Here is a 17,716-nt window from a genome sequence, read left to right on the forward strand (position 1 = left end):
GCCCTTCTTCTTGGCAGGGGCACACTGTCCGTAAAACCAGTTACTTCACTGGTTTCTGTTCACGTCCAGACTAGCTGTGACGTTGGCTGCGTGGCCCTTATTAATTCTTCTTATTCTTATGCCTCTGAGTGAGTGTAGTTAAATAGCAGTCTTGCGTCTATTGGCACTTCTTTGAGCATTTGTGCAGGCTTTTGGCACTTGTGCTGGTGAGTCTGGGTCCTTGCATATGTTGGTGCCTTCTTTGGCATGTGTACAGGTAAGTGTGGGATCTGTGCGCATGTTGGTGCCTCCTTCGGCACGTGGGCAGGCAAGTTTAGGGTCCTTGGGCACATGTCATGCAGGCAGACTGCTGCGGGCGTGTGTACAAAGTATTTGTGGCAGGATTTGCAGGTTTAAAGTTTGCGGCTGCCTTAGCGTTGCGCTGCGTTCTGTGCGACGTTTGTTTATCTTTAACTCACTGTTCTCTTATCCTTACAGGTGTCGGCCGGTCCGGGACTGAATGCGGACGGAGCTGCAGTGATCCGGAACGACACTGTGGGATCCAGGAAGCATAAAGAAACCTCAGGTGAGTAAACACTGCTGTTAGATGCGCGCATGCTGACTTGAATGATTAATAGTTTCTTCTTCTTGTTGCAGGTACACAGTGAGCAAGTACACGGTGAGCGTTACGCTGCCACTGGCAGAATAATGCAAAGCAAGGTGCAAGGGAATGGGTGTGGCTTATATAGGCAGCCACACCCAAACACTGGATTGCATGCTGCAAAAGTCCTTGGCCCATCATCCAGCCATATTGGAAGACCAAATGGAGCGTATATTTAATTACATGCCCGTGCAACCTATACTACATAGGTAAAAGCAAGCGTGAAATACGACAAAGAATTTGTGAGCACAGGTCTTGCTTGAAAAACAAAATAGAGGACAAACCTATGGTGGCCCATTTCGTGAAACATCAACACAAACACACAGAATTAAGATGGTGTGTAATCCAAACGATTGAGGCAAAAGCTAGAGGGGGTGACAGAGATCTAGAGCTAAGAAAACTTGAGCAGAAATGGATACACCGTCTAGATACGGTGAAAAATGGTTTAAACGTGGCCATAGAGTGGAACCTCTTTTTCTGAAAAGATTTATGCACGATTTTGAGGTTTTGAATTCCTGTGAACTTGTGTTGGATTTATTTGTTGAAAGAATTTGTTGATGATGCATCATGAGGTCCCCAGACACATTTGAGAAATGCTGCACGTTGTAACCAAAAATATTATACCTAGTAAAATGATCAGAACTGTAATGATGATTGGTATAGCAATTATGTTGCATCTCTGTGAAATACAAGAACTTATGTGTAACAAATGTCAATCATGTAATAATAGCATGAAGTACTATGAGGTGAAGCCTGTGCTTATTAAGATGTCAAATAGAGCACGGAGAAGTGTCTATTTCGCACACAGTTTAGATACGATATGCCGAACATCTCACTCACATACAGCATAATCACACAGCCCATACATAATAGCTGAGCATGAAATAGAGACACTATTCCCCCAGTAGACCACACGCTGATCACCCGCGCATGCGTGTCCGATCCCTGGGCGCGCTCTAGCAAGTGACGTGTGCCTAAATAGCACTAGCGCATGCGTGGGACCACAGATTCCGCCGACGTTTCCAGTGAGCTGTGGCCACAGAACGCGCAGGTAAGGAAACCGTTTTTGAAAGTGGTTCGCCGCTCGCACTGAAGATGAGCCAGGCACATCCATAGGGAGCACCGGCCCCAGCCTGAAACAGGTCCCCCACGGTGAGCACAGTAAACTGAGGGATTTACCCTTTACCCCGGTCGACTCATACCCGGATTAAGCACTGAGCACACGCATGCAAAACCATCCAAAACTGGCATGCAGATGTCTCACTAGTCACCATCACAGCCCTACTGGCGTTTTGATGCATGTCACACAGAAGAGCCACAATGCGCTTTTCTCACAAAATATTCGGTTTTGTGGTTTACAGCTACTGAGCTGAGTACTACATCCTAGATAATCAGGATCCTACTAATCCAAGCGCACAGAAGGAGGTCCAAGCAAAGAACTCTCACCAGATTCCGTGCTTACCTGTCACACTGAAAAGCTACGGCTCAGGTAGGAGAACACCCAGCACACTAAACACAGGACTTTTTCGCCAGTTGAGACACACCCACCCTTTGATTTTAATTTTTATTTGCCTTCAGATGCTCCAACACAGCGGTACATCAAGTGACAGCTCAAAGTCCACTAGATTCATCCTGAAGACGGCACCAGTATTCCATTTAGCCACTGAGTGCCAGAAACACCATTTTTGTGTCAACTAGACAGATGTGAGGTCAACCGGACCACATTCTAAGTCACTGAGCCTCATTCCGAGTATGGCGGTAAGGGATAGCGGCCACTGGTAATGAGACCGGTGGCGGTAATCCCTTACCGCCATACTCCGAGTTCCCTCTGCGCCCTCGCCCTTAACGCCTGCTTTGAGCAGGTGTTAAAGTCGAGGGCGCAAAGGGGCCTCCAAGCCAATAACGGTGACCGTAATGAACTGTCACCGTTATTTGCATCTTCCCCATTCCCATTGAGCCCTATGGGGGCTCATTTGGGAATGGGGAAGAGCCTTGGTGAATGGGGAATTACCGCCCCGCCAACCTTGGAATGGGGCGGTGATTCCGCCATCCACCAAGGCGCTGCCGGTCCGGGTACGGCGTCAACCAAGGCGTTAATAGCGCCATTGGTTAGCGCCGTACTCGGAATGAGGCCCACTATCTTTACTAACCCTCACCAGAAATCAGTGATTGTAAAGAATCAATGTATGAGGTTGAATAATATGCCTTAAACACTGAAATACCCTGGTCAACACGGGCAAGGAAAAAATGTGTTGTTGTTTTGTTAATTTTTACCCGGTAATAGCTATGGTATGCTATTTTTAAACCACGGTAATAAAAAAGTGTAATTGTATTTCCAAAAACACTGGGTGTTTTCTCATATGTTCAGATAACCTGCAGTGATCTGTAATAAATGTGCTGGTTCCACAACCAGGCCAGCGTTAGACGAGTGTGGAAGCCTAAGTTCATTTTTTTTTTCTTTTTTTTTTCCTCAATTGGTTCTGAGGGCGCCACAAGGGTGGTTTCTGAGTGACGATTCCCTGCTTGCAGGCAGTGTTGAGTTGGTGGTTGGAACAACTGCCTTTTTTACCTTTCTGAAGCTATCGCGTACGCAATTTGGTTTTTTTGGGTGCCTCTGCGTATCGCTTAACATTTTGGGGTACATTGGAGCCTTGCTGGACCACTCATCCACGTAGGACATCACATACACTGTTCCATTCCACATATTGCCCAGAACAATATACTGGTGTGCATTCCATTAATCCGTTACATCTGCAACATGAGTGGAAAGGCCCCAAAAGGGAAAGGAAAAGGCAGTAGACGAGGATGTGGTCCGACCACATCTGCCACAGTCCCAGAAGGACATAGGGCCTCATTACGACCCAGGCGGTAAGTTACCGCCTGGGCCGTGACTTTACCACCATGGCGTAAACTACGTTTACGCCATGGTGGTTGGCGGACTTACCGCCCCATTCCGACCTTGGCGGGGCGGTAAGTCCCCAATCCCCATTTACCCTTCCCCATTCCCATTTTTGTCCCATAGGGCATAATGGGAGTGGGGAAGGCGTTAATTACGCCACCGTAAATTACGGTGGCGTAATTAACTCCATGGTCCCTTAGCGCCATGGATTTTAACACCTGCTAAAAGCAGGTGTTAAATTCGCCATGGCGCTAAGGGACCTCGTACTCAGGCGGTAAGGGTCGGCGCTGTTTACGGCGCCGTAAACCCCTTACCGCCTGGGTCGTAATGAGGCCCATAGTGTCCCTCAGCCCACAGGCGACCCGGCACCTCAACGTGGACGTGGTCAGAGGCAGATGGATGAAGCAGCTCCACATAGAGGTGACTAGATCGAAGATGGGATGCCCTGCAGAGCAGGAAGAAGCTCCACGCCAAGACACGGCACAGGAGACAGGTCCACAGAGGAAGAGGCACTTCAGTGATGAGGAGCTCCAGATCCTTGTTGACTATTTTAGCGATCCCATCATGAGATGTACGAGCATGCAGGGAGCACCCATACACCTGCACAACGAATGGTGCATGGGCAGCATGTCACCAGACTCATCGACGCCTTAGGTGTGGAGAATTGCACTGCTTAACAGATCCAGAAGCGGGTGAATGATTACACGTGAAGGACCAAGTATAAACTCAGTGTTAACCTGGCCTCTGCACTGGTCACTTGACGAGGGACGCCACAGGAGGAGCAGTTGCCTACATTTCAAGAGGCCACAAGTCTATTCATCACCATTGAGTAGGTGCAAGGCGTTGGAACTGCAGAGACCTAAGAGGACACATCTGGTGAGTGGCACTTGTGTGCATCGTATGTGTGGACAATCATGGGTGATCCTCCCATGTATGTGTAGCAGTGCAGCTGGCTGCAGTTGTCAGACATCCCTGGTCAATGCATGTTTGCTACCATGTATACTTGTCACATGGCTGGTGTTCTGGGAGGTTGCTGTGTGGGTCGCATGTGTGGCACATGGCAGTGTGACAGTACACATCACTGTCAGCTGGCCTTCACAGCTGTGCCAGTACTTGCATGCATGGTTTAAATATCCCAATTCTGTGTAAATTGTAAGACCCCATGACGTGCAACCCTGACAGGCACACATCACACACAGGGCACACCTCAACATCCAAATGTGTCGATCTTTGCAACATTCTTGTGGCATGTCTCTTTGCATTGTACATCAAGTACATGTGATTTAAGTCGAACATACACATCATGTGCTGCTGAGTTGCATGTTTTTAATGTCACCTGCTCTTACAGGATACCTTGTCTGACGGCATATCCAAGCCACCTGCCTCGACACACTGTGGTATGAGCAGCCTGCCGGGGTATTAGTGCCTGCATACTACTGCCCTGTGTAGCAGGCATTCTGTAGATGCAACTCAACTTGTATATTGTAAGGGGCAAAACTAGATGAAACATTGTGTAAAACATGTGATGGTGATGTGATGCCAATGTGGGCAGTCGGGTACTCTCCAATTGAAATGTCTGTAGACAGCCCATGGGAAAGGATGCGGGCAAGAATAATGTCAATGGGTGTTCCTGTCTGGATTGCATGCCATGTATGTGCATGCTTGAATATCAAAATGGGAATCCAGTTCATATTAGAGTCACCAGTCTGACATTTAAGGCCTGTATGTGTTCATCAGTTAATGCATGACAAACACATGCCAAGTTCCAAGCATCATTGTGGATGACACTTGCACGAACATTGGCCTTTCTGTGTACTTGGAAAATGCATACTTGTCCAGACATGTGCAAATGTTAAAACATCTCACATGTAGCATGAGGGCTCTGTTGATACTTTTTTTTTTTTTTTATTTGTCATAGCTGGAAAACCAACTTTTCAAATGTTTTATATACACTGTTATACATACATTATTCCTCATCTTAAGAAGAAAAAAAAAAGAAGAGTAATTAAAACAATATTTACAACCCATCAAAGTCAGGACAAATGTGAAACACATAAAAAAAAAAAAAGTTAAATAACACATTTTTGAGCACTATGACTAAACAAAACAAAATGCCACAAAGTAATTAAATTGTCAACAGATAAGATCCTCCATGTTCTCATTTGGGTCAACATTCACCGTTCACTTTAAATTAGTGTGAGCAGTGTTTGAGGTTGGATTCGGATCGGGGAAGATTAGATTTAGAAATTGCACAATTGCAAGCTGTATAGTCAATCTTGGATTAGAAAACAAACAATTCCATATTTGCGCAGAACTGGTGCCATTTTGTACCAACAATTTATCCCCGAAGCATTTCACTCTAATATCATTTAAAATTGGGCATTCAATTATAAGATGTTGTAGTGATTCACATTGTCCATCAACTTTACAGTAACGGCAATAATTCTGCTCCTTTGATATTAACTTTCTTCTGAACAAGATCTCGTTGGTTTCATATTGGTTAAATCTAAATTTTAAATATTTCCGTCTGCATGCATGCGACGGGAATTTAAGCAAATATTCTGCTATTGCCCCATACCTTTTGTGGCCAAAAGCCTCAGGATTGAAGTCTTTGAGATTGTTACAAAGTTCCAGGTTTAAGATCCAATCTGCCTGATGAATTTTATTTTCAGCATGATCAGGGTTATTCAACAGAAGCTCTATTGACACAGAAGCATAAGCAGCTGCATTCAATGTATGATTTTTCCACAACCTTGACATACCCGTTTTAGCAGTTAATAGGTTTTGAGCTATTGCATTTATAAAGGTCGGTTTCCCTAGGCCATCTAGCATTTTCCGTAGAAGGGCACACTGCTTCCATACTACATGGGCATATAGGGAAACCAAACCTAGTTCAAATCTCAGCATCGCAAGTGGAGTTCCTGGGGAAAGTGATAGAACTTTTTTCCAAAACCTAGCTTCTATGCTATCCCAGAATTTGCGATTTTGTGGTACCAAGGCCTCAACTCCATAGAGCAAAATTGGGATTACTTTGGTCTTATAGAATAGCACTATATGTTTAACTGTAAACTTCCCATACCTTCTTAACATAATTTTGGATTGAGATATCAGGGAGCTTAGTTTCACCCGAATTTCAGATGTCAGAGTACTCAAGGTTTTCTTATGTTCAATATAAACTCCAAGATATTTATATCTAGGAACTATGTTTAGTATACAGTTTTGCAACGACCATTCCAAGTGATATTTTTTAGTGAACTTATTGTGGCAAACCAAAATTTGAGATTTGGTCGTATTGATCACAAGGTTATTTGATGTTGCATATGACCCTAATTGAATTAACATGTTCTGTAAACCTATGGGAGTGCGGGACAATAGTACCAAATCATCTGCGTATAATAAATAAGCAACCTTTTGAGATCCTATACGAGGCGCATCTACTACGCAGTTCATTAGTACAGGGCCCAGATCGAAAATAAAGAAGTTAAATAAAAATGAAGCCAGAGCACAACCCTGCTTCACTCCTCTATATGTGTGAATGGCTGGTGATAATTTGCCATTCATATTTAGTTTTACACGCATCGTAGTAGTGGAGTGTAGCAGTGACACTAGATTTACAAGGGAGACCGGGCACCGGTGTAATCTAAGCTTAGTTATCAGCATATGTCTATCAATGTAATCAAAGGCAGATTTAAAATCAATGAACCCCAAATATAAGGGGAGTCCACCATCAACCTGCTCTGATTGTATCATTGAGAGTGCTAAGATGTTTGGTATTGTGCCCATGCCCTTTACAAATCCTGACTGGAATCGGTCTCTTAGACTCTTTTGGTCTACCCACTCATTGAGCTCCTTTAATATTATTCTACAAAATATTTTCACAGGGGCATCCAACAAAGAGATTGGGCGATAGCTCGTTGGTGATTGGCGATCACCCTTTTTGTAAATTGGAACTGTAATGGCTTCCATCCATGTTTTAGGTAATCTTTGATGTTTGTTTATTGCAGAAAATATTTTGTAGAGAATTGAGCTCCAAACTTCAGGGTGTTTTTTCATTAAAGAGTTCGATATTCCATCCAGGCCCACTGCACATGAATTACTTGAGGTCATTATTAGATGTTTTATTTCCTAGTGATCAATGTGTAGCCAAAACCTCAGTGCCTCACGTGTCTTTAATATCGAAATCGCATTTGGCGGTAAAGCATATACAGATTGGAAGTAATCTACCCATTGATGTGCCTCGACTATCGATGTCTGGAGATCTAATTGTTGGGCATTATTGGTTTGATTAATTATCGCCCACATTTTTGTGATGTTTTTATTAGCTAGAGTCGACAGCATAATTGCTCCGTCTTTTTGATAGAGACTGGCTCTATAACTTTTAACCCAGTTATTATAATGTAGGCGAACTTTTTTAATAAGGGGCAGTCTAATGGACAGAGGAAGTTTTGCCAAACTTCGTACTTCTGCACGATAAATTCTCTTCCGAGTAAATACGGTGGTATCAAAGACATGGATATGCCTTTCTTTTTTGGTATTCGCAGTGTTTTGTTGACTATACGATTGCATTGCATTGCTATATGTGAGGCCTATATCTGAAGCTTGCCAGTTGGATGAGGCATTGGAATCATATAAAATTTGATTAAAATGCCACAAGGCATTCTCCGACCATCATAGGCGGTTTTTACCGCTATTTACCACAAGGCAACCACCTTCCAATGACCTGTGTTTCACATCAATAGCATTTACCATGGTTTGCCAAGTGGCACACAACATATTATGATCACTTGTTACAGATGGAGACACACAAAAGGAGCATACTGATGACCATAAAGCACCATTCACATAGATGAAATCAATTATTGATGTAGAGTTTCCTCTTTTCCATGTTGGTGCAGGTGGAATGTCTTCTTTAAAGGCTCCATTCAACATATGCAAATTTCTGTAGGAAATCATTGTGTTCCATTGTTGTAGCTTTCTACTCTTTTGCGCCCCATCTGTTGCAAGACAATTCATATTCAGATCACCCGCCAAGATAAAATACAAAATCTTGTCATCTGCAGATACTATGTCAAATAGTTTGTTCAGATCATTAAAGAAGGACTCAGTTGTGACTGCTACTGGATTCCAGTAAATGTTAAGGATGGCATAGATGTCATCATTGATTACTGCCCTTACAAGCAGCATATGTGCATTTGGCATAGCCCACAGCCTTGACGATGATCCCGGTTCATCTTTTAACGCCACCAATAGTCCGGCAGAAGGTCTGCCTATTATGGGCTTCCGTGCCGGATTCAGATGTATTTGATAGCCTGCCCAGACAATGGGACTTAGCAACCAGGTCTCTTGCAACAGAATGATGTGAAATTTACCTAGGCCACTCGTATCGTTGTTTAGCAAGTGTTTAAAACCTCTTGAGTTCCAGCTGACCAAGGTAGTGGGAAGCAGTTTTTTCATCTTGGTCAGCTAATTCGAATTACTACTGCAATTGCAAGAACACAGAGATCTATCCTTCGAAGGATATTTTAAATCTTGGCCATTCGCTGTAACAATATTCTCTCTCGGCATAGAAATCGGGTTGCTTGCCATCTCCGGCTCAGATTCATTGTCCATTTCTAATTCGATCAGAAAACCTAAATCAAATAATGAGTTTTTTGCTTGCCAAACCAGATTACGAATTACTCTGGATTGCATCCATACCCGTACTGTGTTTAGGTTGTGATTGGATGTAAATTCCACTAAAGTCAGATCAGCTGAAGTTATGTCTTCCAGCAATGGTATGTCCGAGAAGATCGCTAAAATAGCACTTCGGTTCAGGTCGTATTGTATGCAGGGGGTAGGTCGACATTTCAAAATCATGGAGCACAGTGCAACTCGGGGGATAACCTTCCCCGTGCCCAGGCTTCCTTGTGTTTTGTTGTCCTTAATGGAGGTCACGTTATTTCTTTTCTCTTTTAGATTGGGGACTAAGTCCCCTAAGGCATCTTTGATCAAGGCCAATACGCCTTTTGTAAAGTCACTGGATAGGCTCAATTGTGATGGTGCGACTAAATCAGAGTGAACCACAGAAGAGGACACCCCTTGGGTATTTGCATCAACATCCGCGGCGTGAACCACTGGTGCTGCTAAACCTTGGATTACGGGGAGAGACCCTCCAATATTGGGCTTTTTCTGGGCTTGTTTTACATTCTCCGCAGCCTTATCAACACCATCAAGTGTATTATAGATGGCGGATGCGGGCGCCGAGGCTATGAGTGGAGGAATGACAAGGCCTTGCATATAAGCATCTACTGCACTCCTAATTTCAGATCTCTGGGCTTTTACATCTTCCCCACTATTCCGGTTCACATCGATGGTTCCAGAAATGTTGCTTTTTTTAGGAGGCAAATTTGTTCCCAAACACTGTGATTTCTGTAGCTCACTATGTGAGATTTCTTTTATCAGTGCATCCAATGGTGAATGTGGGTGGACTCTGATTCGCTTGTTTGTATTTGTGCTATCAATTGACTCATGATCGCTGGGTGCCACGAAGTGCTGTTGGGCACCATTTGACTTTTTCAAAAAGATAGGCGCGATCTTCAAATTAGAGTTCCTCGCCACTTTGGAAACACCATCATCTAGCAATACATTGGATTTCTTCTTTTGTTTACCTATCAGAAAGATGGGGGCAGTGGGATTGACTTCCTTGGTCTAGGCTAAGCTTGGGCCATCTGCGAACTCTCAAAAAGCTTTTCAGTTTGTGATGCCTTTGTATGCATGCTTTGTTCGACCATCTTTTTATTGGTGCCAGCTTTTTCAATGCATTCATCAATAGGTTGAGTGGCTTTGGCCTGCTTGCAATTCATTTGTGGATCCCCCTTCTTAGCTGGTGTGCTAATGGGGGTCATTACTTCCACAATCTCATTGACATCCTCATTCAGTGCCAATTGCTTATTTCCAACTTTCTTTATGAATAAGTTAGTGGCTGAATTATTTTGTTTTGTTCTACTCTGATTTTTTGTCTTTTTTTCCAAGTTTGCCCTTTTCCTTTGAGATTTAATTTCTTTCCTTCTTTTTGCCCGTCTTGCTGCTCTCTTTCTCAATTTCTTCCTGCTTTGTTGGGGGCTTATGGTTCCCACATCTTCTACTGCAGCCTCTTGTGAGTCCAGCTGGCTGCTAATGTTTTTTTTTGCTGCGGGCTTCTCCATTACGCTTCCAGGGAAAAGCTCTACATTCACATTTGCCAATCTCATGAATTCTTCCAGAATGGAGGCTGAAAGAGATGATTCACAGTCAATTGTAGGATCAGCCTCTTCAGGTCCTTTTTTCTTCTGTTCCTGTACGTTTTGATTGTACAGTTCCAATTGAGTAAGAAGATCCTGTTTAAGGGTTCTATCAGCCTGTTCAGAATTGTGAATGTCCGCCATGGCTCTCTGTATTGCAGAGATGTCTAAACCTTGTTTTGTGCATTCCAGTTGCATCAACTGCAATTTTGGTAACACACATGAATTAACAGCGTTGCAACAGCCTGCCACTGAGCTGTCCAACGCTGCCACTTCCTTTGTGAGTTCCATCATGGATCCAGATTGAACTTGGACTTCAGTTTTTAGTAGTTCAAAAACAGAGACCAGCGAATTCAGCACATAACTAAGTGCGGTTAGTGTGTTGACATTCAAGTCAGGCCCCTCAGCCAAAGTTTCTTCCTGTGCTGCGTTTATGTCCATGACAGCAGATGTCTCAACCGGTTGATTGGCCTGCATTGGACTTCTCAGTTCTTGATTATCCTCCATGTTTGTAGGACTCGGATGACTCGTGGTTGGGTCACCAGTGCTCACAACTAAATGGCAATTATCACGTTTATCTGATTGATCACCATCTTCTAAGCAACTCGATGACATATTGCCTGGTCCATGTGTTAATTTGTCATGTAGCATTTTGTTTACCCCAAAATGCTCCTCTATTCTCTTCTGAATTTTTATTGTTGTTGTGGTATATTCTAGTCCTTTTTTCTTCCTGTCGGCTAGGGTGGGTGCTGAGTTTAGGGCCCCTCCATGTCTAACAGGCGTGGAGACGAGAGGAATAGATGAGTTTATATGCACCATTGCTTGAGCGTCAATCTGCAAACCCCCCACCTCCATCACTTTGCTGCTATTATGCTCGTCTGCAATACATGTAGAGCCACTAATCAGTCGGCTACTATTCGGTTCAGAGTCCTCCCATTCAGGGGCTCTTAGATCATCCTGTAATGGGGTGCTCCTCAATTTCATAATTCTTTTGACGTGAAAATGTAATTTGAAAAGGAGGCAACTCGTGTGATGCGCTGTTTAAACGTGCCCTCAAGACTTCAACCCGTATTGCAACAGAAAGACAATTCCCAATGGGTTCAACTAGCGCAGTTGCTGCAAATTACAATAAGCTCCGTGCAACGCCCATTCAATAGGGTGCACGAAGATGTACAGCAATATTGTAATTGAGCGGCTCAAAGGCTACGAAGCCCGCAGTCACCACTCAGTTTTCCTCATGCATTCCACGGCGGGTTGATTTTCCAGTAGAATTAGAGCGGCTCAAACGTTACGATGCTTGCAGTCGCCGCTTTACCTTCCTCCTGCTTCCCACGCCGGGTTGACGAGTTCACAAAGTCTGCGAAACCCACAGTCGCTGCTCCGCTCTTATCAGCCTTGCTATGGAAGGCACAACGTTTGAAAGACGTTTATTCTTTACCCCCGACTATTCACTCAACTAGGTTAGTGTGAAACGGCGGTACTGAGGTAAATAGAAAATTGAAGCCTGCTCCAACTGTTGTAAACAATGATGGCTCGCAATCGGTCTGTTACGCTTCACTTGCTCCAGTCGTAAAAATTAATAATGCAGACACAGTTAGAGTCAGTTGGGAATTACCTGATGAGACAGCAGGGTGATATAACAGGGGTCCTCGCCTTGCCTCTGCCGCCTGCACGGACTGCAATGACTGCTCCACTTGCACACCACTTCGCTCCGCTTCGCGGTTCTGGGAGTTTTTAACCCCTGCACAGCCAGCCAGAAGTAGTAGACAGTGAAGTAGGACTCCAAACCATAGATTGCTTCACAAATTCGGTCACAAAGACTGGGGACTGCAATGACTGCTCCACTTGCACACCACTTCGCTCCGCTTCGCAGTTCTGGGAGTTTTTAACCCCTGCACAGCCAGCCAGAAGTAGTAGACAGTGAAGTAGGACTGCAAACCATAGATTGCTTCACAAATTCGGTCACAAAGACTGGGGACTGCAATGACTGCTCCACTTGCACACCACTTCGCTCCGCTTCGCGGTTCTGGGAGTTTTTAACCCCTGCACAGCCAGCCAGAAGTAGTAGACAGTGAAGTAGGACTCCAAACCATAGATTGCTTCACAAATTCGGTCACAAAGACTGGGGACTGCAATGACTGCTCCACTTGCACACCACTTCGCTCCGCTTCGCGGTTCTGGGAGTTTTTAACCCCTGCACAGCCAGCCAGAAGTAGTAGACAGTGAAGTAGGACTCCAAACCATAGATTGCTTCACAAATTCGGTCACAAAGACTGGGGACTGCAATGACTGCTCCACTTGCACACCACTTCGCTCCGCTTCGCGGTTCTGGGAGTTTTTAACCCCTGCACAGCCAGCCAGAAGTAGTAGACAGTGAAGTAGGACTCCAAACCATAGATTGCTTCACAAATTCAGTCACAAAGACTGGGGACTGCAATGACTGCTCCACTTGCACACCACTTCGCTCCGCTTCGCGGTTCTGGGAGTTTTTAACCCCTGCACAGCCAGCCAGAAGTAGTAGACAGTGAAGTAGGACTCCAAACCATAGATTGCTTCACAAATTTGGTCACAAAGACTGGGGACTGCAATGACTGCTCCACTTGCACACCACTCGGCTCTGTTGATACTTGTGTCATGGGATCTGTAGATGAGGAGGTGCTGGTTCTCAGTCCGAGCATGCCCGGTTAAGAATACTGACACATCATGGTAAAATGATGCTCATAGATAGGGATGATGCCCCAACAAAATCACCTATACAAGTTGCATGCATGTAGGGAATGATTGTTGCACCTACGTACTACTCCCAGACCACAAATGACCGTTAGAAGTATGAATGACAAAGGCGAACAGGATATGTCGTATGGAGTCCAAATTCACACATGCACAGCCTACTCATCATCAGGCATGCCTCATGGTTGAATCGTGCACAAAAGAACAGGGTCATGCTTCGAATGACAGTGCTGCTATTATTGACTCTACTCAGTGATGCCCTGCAACCAGTGAATACCATATTGTGGCAGTGTGGCAAGGGGGTTTTGTACAGTGGAGTATATAGAATTACATGAGAATTCTGTGATTGATCCATGTGATTGAGTGTGGGTTCAGTATGCCACACTCGTAGTAGATGCAGATGCACAGTTTCACAGTGCACAATTGAATGTATAAGTGGTATAGAGGTGGCACAAGGGACTACCAAGTTGTGCGGTCACAGGTGCAAAGACAAATATAGTGCACAGCAAACACACAAAATGTGCAGTGCCACTTTGCATTGGGTGAGATGACAGTGCCCGTTACATGGCAGTATCATGCAAAGAGACAGCCAATGACTGTCAGTCACTCACTCATGGCCAGTCATCGACTGACACTTCATATGATAGTGGTCTGTGAATGGCACTGTCATCACACACATTGTGATTTGGCAATGCATATCCATGCATTGTGCTAGACATACAGAAAGGGACTCATAGCCAAATGAATCCACACGCAGGGTGCAGGTACACCTGGTGTTATCATTGATGTGACACACCAGACGGTAACAGTCATATGTGCACAGCGAGGCTTTCACTAGATGGGCTGTGAATTGACCTGCGCACTCATCATTGCTGAACATTTATCATGTCATTGATTGTACATAGACTACGCTCTGCAGAAATAAGCAATGGGCCGTGCTGTCCTGATCAGGCTGCAGAATCACATTTAGGTGAAATATGGCAGTAGTTGACATGTTGGGTGGATGCTGAGGATACTGATGGGGAAGGAATGCATGTAGGCCATGTCCCAATGCATCCATGTTAGGATTTTGGCAGGGACATCATTGTTTGGCACCTCAGGCATGTGGCATATGTAGTAATGGAGAGAAAGGGATGAGCAGTCCACATGTGTCATTTACCATGACATGGTTATCAAGTACAAGTTTGTAATCATGTATTGTCTGTCATATTTCGATCTTGGTAGTATCTGTGGATTTGGCTGGCTAACTGATGCCATGTGCTGGCCTTCAGCATTACAATGCCCAATGTGCAGTACTTGTCCCTTGGTTGTGTAATGTAGTGCTTTTGCATGGGCCGTCAGTCATTGTGTACGCCACTTTTGTATGGCTATGTGTCCAGTTACGGCATGGACAGGACTAGGGTTGGTGTGGTACAGCATGTCACCAAATGCCACACATCTGTGGCTTACAGCTCAAAGTGTTCCAAGTCATGATGTCAGATGTATTAGTGTCCAGCCATTGTGTGTCACGCTGCACTTTGATGTAGATGTGCATGTTTGTCATGAAACACGTGACTCAACCTGTCATTCTCTGTCCATGTGCAGGTGATGATGCAACGGATGCAGAGTAGGAGGAGGAAGAAGAGGAGCTTGTTTATCAGTCCACCAGTGGAGGCCTTGGTGTCCTTCGAAAGGAATATACACAGGTGCTACAGGCGATTATCCGTTGTTTTCCTGCCTCTTCATACTCTTATGACTCTGCGGATTCAGACTCAGAACCAGAATTGGCACACTTGAAGAAGGAGAAGGTAAGTGCCCCAACAGGCAGATCAGATGGGGCCGTTGAGCCTGCGGCAGTGCAGCAGGCTTTACAAGGCCGGTTAGTGGTGAACCCCATGTTTGCGGTGGTTACGGCTGCAAGACCTCCCCCCTATGAGTTGGTGTCAGGTTCTGGGGCTGATGTCCAATGGAGGGTTGCAGACCTGCAGCCAGTGACAGGGGTACCACAGCAGGGGGCCTGGTCCCTTGCATCACACCGCCGTGGGCCCTGCACATATGGTGCATGTGTGCTTGCTATAGAGCCACTGTGGGAGCAGCAAATGTTGCGTGCCGCCACCTGGCATGGTGATATGTTGAGTCGTGTTGCAGAGGGCATGGATCGCCTGGCCGAGAACATGTCTGCACCAGTGGTCCGGGATGTGCAATGGCTGCAAGAAATGCATTCCTCAAGCCGCTCCCACAGACTCGGCGTGGAGGCCAACATCAAGGTCCGACAGGTTGATCTGAAGTGTCTGCAGGAGTCCCTGCATGCAGATGCCAAGGTACATAGAGAGACTCTGAGGCATGAGATGCTGGCATGTCATAGATCCAATCACCGTGAGATGGAAAGTTTGCGGGCTTCACTGCATAAAGAACTCTAAGGGCAGACACTGTCCCAGCAACTTGATGCGCAACCAGTGAGCGCACATTTACAGAGTCTGTGGCCGTTCGGGATGAAGCGCATCATGACCTCACCTCCTTTGGGGTGCTGGTACATGCATCCGTGTCAGGGCTGGCCTGGCCAGTGAAGACCATGCCTTGGCACTGTGGGGACTGGATCCACCGCCACAACCACCTGCATATCCACCACATGATGGTTGGCCCAGCACACCGACACCTACTCAAGCGGCTCTGTGATGATATCCATGAGCCCATGGAGAGATTTTTTTAAAACATTTTTTATTTTTATTTTTGAAGATATGGACATGCGCCCTCTCCCTCCCCCATCCAGGGTGGACATTTTTTTACCGCCAGTCGCGGATGGACATTTCTTTTTTTTTTTTTTGCATGACCGGTGTGGTCTGATTTGTGTTTTTTTGGCCCTTAATTGGGATGGACACATTCTTCTTATTTTTACATACCCCTGTCCAGGATGGAGGCATGTGTTGTTTTTTCCCCTGTCCAAGATGGACTGTTTTTATTTGTTTCCAGATATTGAGAGATGTGCTTTTACCCTCTCAAGGGAATATTTAGTGCAGTACTGGAGATACTGCCATGCACAGGGGTGTGAACCTCTATGGTTGATTTGAGGACATCAGGATGAAATGTGCAGGTAACAATGGGTTGATGGCCTTTTTGCACATATGTGCAGTATACATGATTTGCTACTATGGCTGGTGATATACAATGTCCCATGTTGTTGCAGTGAATCTTATTCATCCAGTTACTTCATGGGAGGTCCACCCTGCATCCTTTCACCTCCCTAGTTCCCATGCCCTCTGGCATGCACTGGCCCTCCAATCACAAATGTGGAAGTCCAGTTTCCGGTGGAGGTGATGAGGAAATCACATCAGTGAAGCTCTGTTAGCAGGTAAGGATGAGCACTGTCTCCCATGTTATATCTCTATTAGTAGTCACCATGAGCTTTGCATGCATTCTCAGACATTTGCTTTCTGGGGGTGTAAACATTTAGTCACAGTGAATGTCAGTGCAGATGTGTGTTTGTCCACATGCATGTGTATGTATCTCTCCTTCCACATCAATGTGTGTGCATTGTTTCTGAGGTTGCACTTTCATAATTGACAGCCAAATAATGTGAATGTGCAGCACTAATCACACTTGAGCCTTTGGCAGTATTTGCTTCATTCTGGATCTATATCCTCATTCACGTCCTGCATTCTCTATGTATCTGGACTCAGTGATTTTGTTTATTCACCACTTGCCTCACTGACCATTATAAGGTCTTATTACTGCCAACCTTCTCCCCTGCCCCGCCCCCTTGTGTCGTACAGGGCCCTGCAGGTGTACTCCCAGTCCGCTCTACTCTTTGACCTGTGCCAGAGCCCACTCCACTCCCTTGTCCGCTCACATGGCATTGTATGGTATTGTTTATTTGTAAAGCGCCTATACACAAAGCTAAGTGTCTCAAAGCGCTCAAGGGGGGAGGGAACATGGGGAAAAAAAACAGTCATTCAGAGCCCTTGGGTTTCTGAACAATACAGGTATGCACTAGACAGAGTAAGTGCATGGAACAAGTGCATAAATACAATTAACAGTGTAGATAACACTAAATAGGTCTGACGACGATTCTGCAGTTTTTCCAAGTGCATTGTGGTGCCACCGTGCAACGAGGGGAGACAAAGGAAAAACAGATAGACGATCTTCAAGGCGTGGTACATTCCGACCGTGCAAGTGGGACCTGCCCTGCTGCAATTCCCCGTTTTACACACA

This window comes from Ambystoma mexicanum, chromosome 6p (assembly GCF_040938575.1).
Source record: "Ambystoma mexicanum isolate Mex_15411 chromosome 6p, UKY_AmexF1_1, whole genome shotgun sequence".
Lineage (NCBI taxonomy): Eukaryota > Metazoa > Chordata > Amphibia > Caudata > Ambystomatidae > Ambystoma > Ambystoma mexicanum.